We start from the raw sequence: 11,211 nt of genomic DNA on the forward strand, positions 1-11,211 counted from the left end.
GGGGATTCAAGATGAATGACAGGGGAACCTGAGTGGCTCAGTCGGTTAAGCATGCGACTTCGGCTCATGTCATGATCTCACAGTTCATGGGTTCAAGCCCCACATCAGACTCTCTGCTGTCAGCGCAGGGCCTGCTTCATATCCTATTTCCCTCTCTCACTGCCCCTCCCCTGATTGTGCATGCTCTCTCTCTCTCAAAAGTAAACATTAAAAACAAATTAAAAAATTTTTTTAAATAAATGATACCTGCCCATGAATAGCTTCGTCCAACATTTAGACCTGTAACTGGGTGTGGGGGATGAAGAGAAAATGTAGTAACAAGGAGGTAAAACTTTAAAGTTGCTCTCATCCCTGCCTCCTTCTTTCCTTTAAGCATCCTCTGGGATCAGAGACACCCAATACTTTTACCCTCTAGCATGAATGCAAAGATGGGTTACTGTGAAATTACTGAGGCTAAAGCTTCTGGATCCCTTGCTTCCTGAAACAGGGTCTTCTCCTACCCTGTCTAATTTTATATTTCTTGCTTAAGTGTTGCCCCTCAGAAATATGTAGGTCTCATTCACCCAAATGTGGTCCTACCCTTGAGTGAATGTTTTCCAGAGCCAGGTCTCTTAAATGCTGCTTTTAGGAATTACTAGCTAAGGATCCTGGTTTCAGCTTTCATGGTTTCTCTCAGGGGAGCTAAGAAGCTGGGGACCATCCTCAAAGTCACAAGTGTAGCCGATCCCATGTCTGTTCCCATTATGTCCACTCTCCTCCACTTACCATCAGCCACCCCTGCTCCCTCTTCCTTCAAAGTCAGCCCTGGGCTGCAAAGCTTCTTCTGACCCAAGCTCTTTGGAATTCGATGCTCCAAGAATCCCCTCAGCAACCTCTCAGTGGGCCATCAGGGCAGGCAAGGACACCTGCAAGAAATGCAAAATTAGACAGAGTAATAGAAGGCCCTGTTTCAGGAAGCAAGGGATCCAGACGTGGGGCTGGTGGGAGGAGCCAAAGCAGTGCAGCAGTGGAGAGCCGCTGGAGGCTGGCCATTGCCCGCTGCTGGCCTTCCCAGGGCAGGGCTGTTATATCAAGCTCACCAGCGGACTCAGGTTTATAGGCATTTATCCAGAGGAGACCGCACTCTGGGAAATGTTTCACTTTCACCCAAGTCACAGGTGATTCAAAACTGGAATGTTATCAGTGTGCGAACAGGAGGGCTCGCTGGCCAAATAATTGGCTCTGGTCACTTGCTCAGAGTCCTATGCCTTGCCAGGCAAGTCCACAAAGCATACCAAATGACAGACTGGGATTTGAGTGACTGGGTGGCAACAATACTGACTCCTTAAGAGCAAGTACTGTGCCTGTTAGCCTACGGTCACATCTCCAGCAGCTAGTAAAGGCCCCTGACCCACGGGAGGTGGTCAGTAAAGTCTCTGATTAAAGAAAGGGGATTTGCTGTTCTTAGGAGATATAATGATTTCTTCTAAGATGACTGCCATTCTTTTGGACTAGTTCTCTCTAAACGAACAGCACTAGCCAATAGTATCAGAGCATCTTTATCCTTGGGTAGTGTGGGAGATACCCTATAATTTCTCCAGACAAGCCACACACAAGCCTTCTGTTAGGACTCATTATCTCCCGAGCATCCACCTTAACTGTTACATTCCAGGGTTCTTTTCCAGAGTATGTTTTAACTCCTTGATAGGTTTGGGGGGAGACTTGGGTGACACTCAGAACAGATACCAGCTGTAGAGGTCTTGTGCATCTGAATTCGTGTTGATTCCACTCACTTAACTTCATGTTGTTGTTGTTGTTGTTAAGATTTTATTTTTGAGTAATCTCTACACCCAATGTGGGGCTTGAACTCACAACCCTGAGATCAAGAGTTGCACAATCTACCAACTGAGCCAGCCAGGTGCCCTTCTACTCCCTTGACTTCAGAGCACCTCAAGTTTGAAGGGGGACTTAACCTCATTTTGACCTCACACTTTCTAATTGATTAAGTTGTTCTTTCCAGCTTATCTCTTAACTTAGGCAAAAGACCCTGAGGGCAAAGCATCCCCTGATGGGAACAAAAGGACCCCCTCAAGCAATCAAGACAGCCCTGAGCCAGCAACACCTGCCTGGGATTGACCCCAAGACAATGACGACTTGACCTTCACTGCCCACCTGCCTGTATTGACCAACCTTTGTCCCACATTCTCCTTACATAACCTGGAAGTATTTTCAGCACTTTGGAAACAGTCTTTGAGAAGCTAGTCTACCGTCTTCCTGGTGTTGCCTCACTGAAATAAAATCCCTTTCTTGTTTCTCCACCACTCATCTCTCTGCCTTTGGATTTTATCAGCGGGGAGTGGCCAAACCCAGCTTGGGACCCCTGGAGCCAGGTGCTCTGGCACCCCTGCTGCGGCCTACACTTTGACTTTCCTTAGAGCAATCAATCCTCCATAAGCCCCATTCTTCCCAGGATCTCTCCATGTGGGTGTGTGAGGTTAAGTTTGCATATGATGTTCAGGCATAGCCAAGCAGGAAATGCTTTCATTAAGAATTCAGAGACCTATGGAGATAACCCATGATGGGGTAGGGAAGTTGTGGGTCACGGGGGGTCAAGACACCAGGGCTCCAGCTCTGGACATTTCATTCATTTCACAAATAAGAACCCAAGGCCACTCTCCCAGCCTACATAGTGCAGGGCTGTACTTGAAAGCCCAGAAATGAAGAGACACTCCCTCCCAAGAGGAACACGGTGGGGGAGGGAATAGTTTAATTTCAATAATGGAGGGTTGTAAAATGAATTGGGAACACTTAGTGGGGTGGTTCTCCAACTTTATTGCGCCACCTGAATTCCCCATGGCTGTTCTTTCAAATGTAGATCCTGCGTGCCACCGCTCAGAAATTCTAACTTTAAGTCTTAGAGTGCTCAGGGACTCTGAAAGCTTAACTAGCCCCCTTCCTTCCCCCATCCCCCCACCCCACCAAGGTGATTCTAGAAGGAAGGGGTCAGGAAAGGGGTTGCAAAGGCAGAGATCTACACCTTGTTTTTATTTTTGCTTTTTTTCCTAAGTTTTTATTGATTTATTTTGAGAGAAGGAGCACACGGGCACATGCTTGAGTAGGGGAGGGCAGAGAGAAAGGGAGACAGAGAATCCCCAAGCTGGCTCTGTGCTGTTAGGGCAAAGCTCAAAGCAAAGCTGGAACCCACCAACCGTGAGATCACGACCTGAGCCCAAATGAAGAGTCCGAGGCTTAAACAACTGAGCCACTCAGGTGCCCCTACAGCTGATTTTTAAAGGAAGGAGTAGAAACTTACTAGGCACAGAGGCACAAAGTGGTATGACCTTACCTTCCACTTTGGGAAAAGGAAGGCCAAGGAGTAGGACTGCCACAACTTCCTGCCCTACCCAAACTGACAGCTTTATCTCCATTGACAACTGTCAGCAGAGACTGAAGTGTCCTGCCTCCTGGTGAAAGCAAATCTTATCTGGGCTCCTCCTCACTCCCTCCTCCACGTGCCCCACTGAACACTGACACACACACAGGAACGCAGCTCTTCCCCTCGGCCTCTAAACGTGCCGGAGTCTCCTGATTTCAAAAACAATTGGCATCAGAACGGTTCCCTTCACTCGAGGACCTACTCCACTTACCACCTTCTATCTCCCAATTATTTCAATGCTAATCTTTTTTAAACATAAAAAAAAAAAAAAAGGAAAAAGGGGAGTTCCCCGGGTGGCTCAGTTCATGTGAGCATCCTACTCTTGATTTCGGCTCAGGTCATGATCCCAGGGTCATGGGATGGGGCTCTGTGTTGGGCTCGGCGTTGAGCGTGGAGCCTGCTTGAGATTCATTCTCTCTCTCTCTCTAAAAAAATTAAAAAAAAAAAAAAAAAGTTTACAAAGCTAGTCTATGTTCGTTATAGAAAATTTCAAAACTAAGGGGGAAAAGGCCCTTCACATTTGTATCATATGCTCTCAAAATACTCTTGACACTTATCAGAACACCAGTTCAATTCAATTCATTTTGTCACCAGAATGTGAACAACTTGAGAATGGGAACATGGTTTTCTTTCTCATCCTTGTGTCTTTGGTGGACACAGAAGACTCTCAATAAATACGTATATGTTGAACAGGAGAACCTGGGTAGCTTAGTTAAGCATTCGACTCTTCATTTCATCTCAGGTCATGATCCCAGAGTTATGGGATCAAGCCCCCACTTGGGGTTCTCTCTCCATCTCTCTTTGCCCCTCTTTCTCCCTTGCACACACACTCTCTCTCTCAAAAATAAACATTAAAAAATATGTATTGAACAAAAATGTACATCATTTATATTGCCCCCTCTCATAACCATATTAAGAATCTGGGATCTATCCAGTCAAGAAAGAAAGAAAGAAAGAAAGAAAGAAAGAAAGAAAGAAAGGAAGAAAGGAAGGAAGGAAGGAAGGAAGGAAGGAAGGAAGGAAGGAAGAAAGAAAGAAAGAAAGAAAGAAAGAAAAGAAAGAAAAGAAAGAAAGAAAGAAAAAAAAAAGAATGGCATCATGCCGTTTAGAAAAGGCATCATTTAGAAAATGACCAGAATATATTTTGAAACCTGCTTTTTTCACTGAAAATGTACCACAGATATATTTCTAGCTGCTTTGGTTTTATATAAAGCATAATAACTTTGTCTTCAGTTTTAAATATTAAAAAACAACGTAACGGGGCACCTGGGTGACTCAGTCGCTTAAGCCTCTGACTTCAGCTCGGGTCATGATCTCAAGGTTCGGGAGTTCCAGACCCACGTCAGGCTCTCTGCTGACAGCTCGGAGCCTAGAGCCTGAAACCTGCTTGGGATTCTGTGTCTCCCTCTCTCTGCCCCTCCCCTGCTTGACTCTCTCTCTCTCAAAAATAAACATTAAAACACACAAAAACTTTTTTCTAAAAAAAGAACATTATGATAAACATCCTTGTATCTAAAATCTTTACATGTATCATGATTCAGATAGGCTAAATGTCTTGAAGTGGGATTGCAGTGTCAAAGAATGGGCAAAGCCTACGCATACCTCTTGAAATCCTGTTTTGCAATGGCTTAACAATTCATATGGGTAAATAGTAAGAAACAGGACTTAAAAAAATATCAGGGGGCGCCTGGGTGGCTCAGTTGGTTAGCGTCTTGACTTTGGCTCAGGTCATGATCTCGCGGTTTGTGAGTTCGAGCCCCGCGTCAGGCTCTGTGCTGACAGCTCAGAGCCTGGAGCCTGCTTTGGATTCTGTGTCTCCCCTTCTCTCTGCCCCTCCCACGCTCATGCTCTGCCTGTTTCTCAATAATAAATAAACATTAAAAAACAATCAGTGTGTGTGGGAGGGTCTTAGAATGCTCAGGAAAGGCTTTTCCAAAATGATCTTAAGTTAAGCCTGTCATATGAAGACTCCGGTACAGACATGCGAGAGAAGCAAATGCAAAGGCCCTGAAAGCAGAAAGAGAGACCAGACTAAAGCCAGGGCAACCCACTTAACACCGACCACACGGTGCGTAACACTGACCACAGGGCAGAGAGTAGTAGACAAGTAGACAAGTCTATATAGACAAGTCCTATATAGACTTTGGACCTTGGTAGGCATTTCAGTTATCATCTGTAAGAGATCTGAAACATTGAAAGTGAGCCATTGGGATGCCTAGGTGGCTCAGTTGGCTGGGTGTCTGCCTCTTGATTTTGGCTCAGGTCATGAACCCAGAGTCATGGGATCAAGCCCCACATTGGGCTCTGCACTGAGCATGGAGCCTGCTTGGGATTCTCTCTTTCTCTCGAAATACATAAATAAACATTTAAAAAAAAAAAAAAAAAAGTAAGACATTGAAGGGCTTTAAGCAGTGGAATAGGATCCAGTCTGTGATTTTAAATAACAGCTCTAGGAAGGAAACAGATCAAGATATAACAATGTTTGTCTCTGGGTGCGAAGATTATAAGCAACTTTTTTATGCTTTTCTGTATTTTCCAAAATTTTTCTGATGAACATGTATTACTTTTACAGTTTGTTTTTGAGTAGGTTCCACTCCCAACGTGGGGCTTGAACTCACAACTCTGAGATCAGGAGTCACATGCTGTACCAACAAAGCCAGCCAGAATGCCAGTTTAAAAAATTTAGTCAAAAAAGAGGCATGCCTGGGTGGCTCAGTTGGTGAAGCAACTGACTCTTGATTTTGGCCCAGGTCACAGTTTGTGGGCTCAAGCCCCCCATCAGGCTCTGTACTGAGAGTCAAAAAGGAAAAAAAAAAAAACAGCTAACTGGAAATGGTACAATGAAGACAGCATGATTGGTAGTAAGGAGTCAAGATCACTCTGAGTCTCAAGGACGGATGATAGTGGCCTGAAATGGGTTTGGCTGCCTCGGGAATGGAGAAAGGGGTGAACTTGACCAATGTTTCATGGATAAAATTTTCTGGTGACCAACAGGCCATGAGAGGTAAATGGGAGGGAAGTCTAGGATGACTGTTGACTTCATCTTAGGTGTCTGAGTAGGTTGCGACTCTGCTCAACTCTAGGGGATATAGGAAGAGCACAGACATGGTAGGGAATAGGAGTGGCTCACAGCATTAAAAACCAAACAATAAGATTAATCAGGTTATAAAGCTGAGGAAGAGAAGTGAGAATTCTTCCAAGAAGCTTGACTCTGAAGAGAAAGAAACAGGGCAGTACTGGAGAGAGTATAGTGTTGGAGTGGTTTTTTTTATTTTTTTATTTTTTAATATTTGAGAGAGAAAGAGACAAAGTATGAGTGGGGAAAGGGGCAGAGAGAGAGAGAGAGAGAAAGAGAGAGAGAGAGAGAGAGAGAGAGAGAGAGAATCCTCAGCAGGCTCCAGGCTCTGAACTGTCAACACAGAGCCCGATGTGGGGCTCAAACTCACGAAGTGTGAGATCATGACCTGAGCCAAAGTTGGACGCTTATCCAACTGAGCCACCCAGGCACCCCTAGGGTTGGAGTGTTCTTGGACAAGAGAAATGAACCAGTGAGGCTGAGCAGTTGGAAATACAGATGTTGAGGGGGAGGCTAAGGGAGCATGATCCAAGATGAGATGAAGTGGGATCCTAAGCAGAGGTGGGGATGAACCAAAAGAGGGACATCTCTGTTCTTCTGGGACGGTGGCAAGGACGTGAGGCAGCAGGATACATATGTACAGATTCCCTTGGAGGCTCATAGTGGGAGGGGAAACTCTTGCTTTTTGAACTTTACTTCCTGTGATTAGAAGGTGAGGTTATCTGTTGGGGATGTGGATGCATAAGTAGTTGAAGCCAAGTGAAATTTTCTAGCAATCTGAAAATAGAGGGTGCTGATCAAAGACACAAACCGCTGAACAATACTGAGCCCCAACTGCAATTGGACCCACTAGATTCTGTAACAGCTCTCCCCTCCACCCAATCTGTACATTTCCATCATTTTGTGATCTGCTGTGATCTGCACTCCAAGCAGAAATAGAATCACACAACGGATTCAGGGCTGGGAGTTTGCAGAGCTGGTGCAGCTTGAAAATGAAGGGGTCTAAAGAGTCAAAGGTTATGAGTGAGAATAGCGAGTGGACCATGGTGGCACCCACTGGGTCAGGAAGAGAATGGGGTTAAAAGGAAAACGAAAGGCCAAGTGGAAGGTTCAAGGTAGTGGGGTCCTAAGTCAAAGAATACATTTAGTGCTAGATTAAGAAAACTGGACAAATAGGAAGTCGTAACAGGAAGTTGTATAACCAAGTTCCAGGTATGGTCATGAGGGGGGTGGGTGGCTGAAGTATAGGTGCACATGGTTAGATTGGAAAAAAACCAAGGCATCACAAGGCCAGAGCACTACTTAAATGTTGGCATCATTATCATTTCTCATTTGAACAATGAGGGGTTGTAAGAGTCTCTAAAGGCAGAGATTCTTTTTTTTTTTTTTAATGTTTATTTTTGAGAGATCACACACAAGTAGGTAAGGGGCAGAGAGAGGGGGGACAAAGGATCCTAAGCAGGCTCCACGCTGACAGTGACCTGGATGTGGGGCCTGAACTCACCAGCAGTGAGATCATGATCTGAGCCGAAGCTGGATGCTCAACCCACTGAGTCACCTAGGTGCCACTAAAAGCAGGGATTCTTAAATGTTTTGGTCTAACAACCCCTTTACACACTTAAACCCAAATTTTAACAAATTTTTTGTAAGCTTTTTTTTAATGTTTGTTTATTTTTGAGTGTGAGCGGGGGAGGGTCAGAGAATCCCAAGCTGGCTTGGCAATGTCAGTGCAGTGCCCCACTTGGGGCTCAAACTCATCAACCGTAAGATCATAACCTGAGCTGAAGTCAGAGGTTTAACCGACTAAGCCACCCAGGCACCCCAGCAACAAATATTTTTAAGAAAAATAACAATTTTCCAAAAGAAAAACATTTGGAGGTGTGACAATGTTTTACAGCTTTGCAAATACCTTTAACATTTGGCTTAATTGAAGACAGATGGATTCCCTCATCTGCCTCTACATTCAAACTATTGGGATTTGCTGTTCGAAGTATACAAGAAAATCCAAGTAGTGTCACTGCCCCCTGAGAAAGATCTTGAGGACACTGGACTACACCTTCAGAAGTTACTTTAATAAGCATTCTTCCCGTTTTAAATCATTCACTCATTCATTCATTCACTCACTCATTCAACACTACTGGATCCCGGAGATAGAAATGAATCGTGATTGCCTACCCTGGAGTTTAGCTGAGATGAAAACTAATTAAAAATTACAGCACAGGGGCGCCTGGGTGGCTCAGTCAGTTGAGCATCCGACTCTTGATTTCATCTCAGGTCATGATCCCAGGGTCATGGGATTGAGCCCTACATCAGGCTCCACATGGAACCCACTGAAGATTCTCTAAAATAAAAAAAAAGTAAAATAAAATAAAAATTACAGCACAGCATTAATGAGAACAGAAGAAGGCGCTAGTATGCCTAATAGAGGCAAGGAAGGCTTAACAGAGTACAGGGAATTTAAATTTGGGCCTGAATTTCCTGTGTTCTCTTTAAGCAAAGGGAAGAACATGTGCAAAGGCCCAGCAGCAGGAATCAATATAGTACAAGACAGCACAGGGTACACTGGTAGACAAAGGAAAAATTTGTTGGACCTTATATGAGAAGTTAGGTTTCACCCTTTGGACCATAGGAGGCTGGGGTGACAAGAGCTTGCTTTTCTTTTTTTCAAGTCAGTTTTCAGGTATCATTTATATAAATAAACTTTGCCCTTTTTGGGTGTACAGTAAACACTAAGACAATCAAGACTTAGAATATCTTCATTATCTTAAAAAGTTCTCTCTGTAGTCAACGCCCACTGTCCCACCCTCCCTCTGAGGCCCGCAATTATTGATGATTTCTGTCTCCATAATTTTTTACTCTGAAATAATAATGCACTCACAGGAAGTTGCAGAGAGGGCCCATGTACACTCACCCAGCTCCCTCAGATGGTAGTAGCATTTTACAAAACTATAGAAAACTATCAAAGCCAGGAAGCTGACATTAGCACAATGCAATTAACTAGGCTACAGACCTTATTCAGATTCCGCCAGTGTTTACACTCATTAGCTTGTTTTACAGAACATAGTTGGGCCACAATATGAAAGATGGGTTAGCGAGGTAAGGACAATGGAAGAACTCAGAGGTACAGGGAAAGGAAAGGACCGGAGGAACCATTTCTGAAGACCAGAAATCATCTGATGGGACAATTTGGTACAAGCACTTAATCTTTCTGGAAATGACATCTCCCATACCACAGAACAGCAAACAGAAGGTTGTTTTAAAGCGAAGGGCCTGACCTCTAACCGAATTGAGGAAATGTTTCCTTCAGCCATGAAAACACCAGAAAACTATAATATTCCTTCTCACGCTTATACAAAGAAGAAAAATGTTTAGTCATTTTCATTTTCTTACTTTTGACTGATTGCAAACAGTGAAATAACTGTCAAAGGTCTGAGATTCTCTTGAGGTTTAGACACTTTTTCTGTTTGCTCTCCTTAACAGAATAAGCTAACAACTCCCCAAACTGAAACAAACTAAACCTCTATACTTACTCTTATTCCTTCCTGGAGTCCAGTTATTTTTGTTGCTTCTCTTACCTGCTCCAGCCATGTATACTATTGACAATGCCTTAATGTCTGTACCTTCATATATTTACAGACATCAATTACTCATCACAAAACTGTAGGGTGTGGTTGTCCTCACTTTTATAGCCCAAGACCCAGAAGCTCCTTAGTGTTGGTACCCAGGATCACACACGCCAATACTGTAAAGTGCTTAGAAAGGCACGCGTTCAGTAAGTGTTAGCTAGACTTGTCAGAAGCCGGGTTCTCTCCACTTACCAAACCCCAATGATAGCCTGGATGGACCTCTTTCTTCAACAGCTGTGCTGGACTTAATTTAGGCAAAAGCTCCACGAGTGCAATGGAAATATTTCTGGTGACAAAGTCCCCGTTTAAATCCCATTTGTTTAAACCTTATTCGGCTGACAGCTAGTTTATCACTAGTTACTACCAAATAGAGTGCTTGGGTAGATCTGAGTGACTCAATACCTGTTTCTTGACTTTAAAACAAGCTTTTTAATATGTTTGAAAGGAGATTTAATTAAATATGGCAACACTATACTGTGTCCTGTGCTAGATATTTTATACACATTTTAGCACTAAATCCTCCAAATTCCAACTGTTATGATCATTATTAGCCATATTACCATCTGTAATCTGGCTGATTTTAAAGATGGGGAAATCAAGGCCTAGGAAAGCTGTCATGCGTTGCCCCAGGTCACAGAGCTAGTAACGGGGTGTACAGGATTAAGAACAGCTTTCGCCTAGGGACAGACTCCTATATGATACACACACAAACCAAAAAGCCCAGAACAATTTCAAATATAAAAGAGTAAATTAAAATAAGCAAAAGCAAACATAGGACAAAGAAACGGAGGCTCAGCAAGGTTAAATAACTGGTCCAAGGTTACAGAGAGACTATCAGAACCAGAATCCGATGGCATATCTGTCTTGACTCCAAAGCATAGTTCATTTCCACCAAACCACGCTACCACGGACACCTGGTAAGGGGTAGTATAAATATTCATTGAATTAATAAGTCTGAAAACAAAGTTGACAAGGAAGAGGGTTAAAAAAAAATGTAAAAGAGAAATGAAAATGGAAAGGTAGTTCACGGGCAAGGGAAAAAAGGAAAATACAAACACACCCTCCAACAGTTTTCCAAGCAGCGCATTCAGGGT

Source organism: Panthera pardus, unplaced genomic scaffold, assembly GCF_024362965.1.
Source record: "Panthera pardus isolate Hobbes unplaced genomic scaffold, ASM2436296v1 HiC_scaffold_26, whole genome shotgun sequence".
NCBI classification, from domain to species: Eukaryota; Metazoa; Chordata; class Mammalia; order Carnivora; family Felidae; genus Panthera; species Panthera pardus.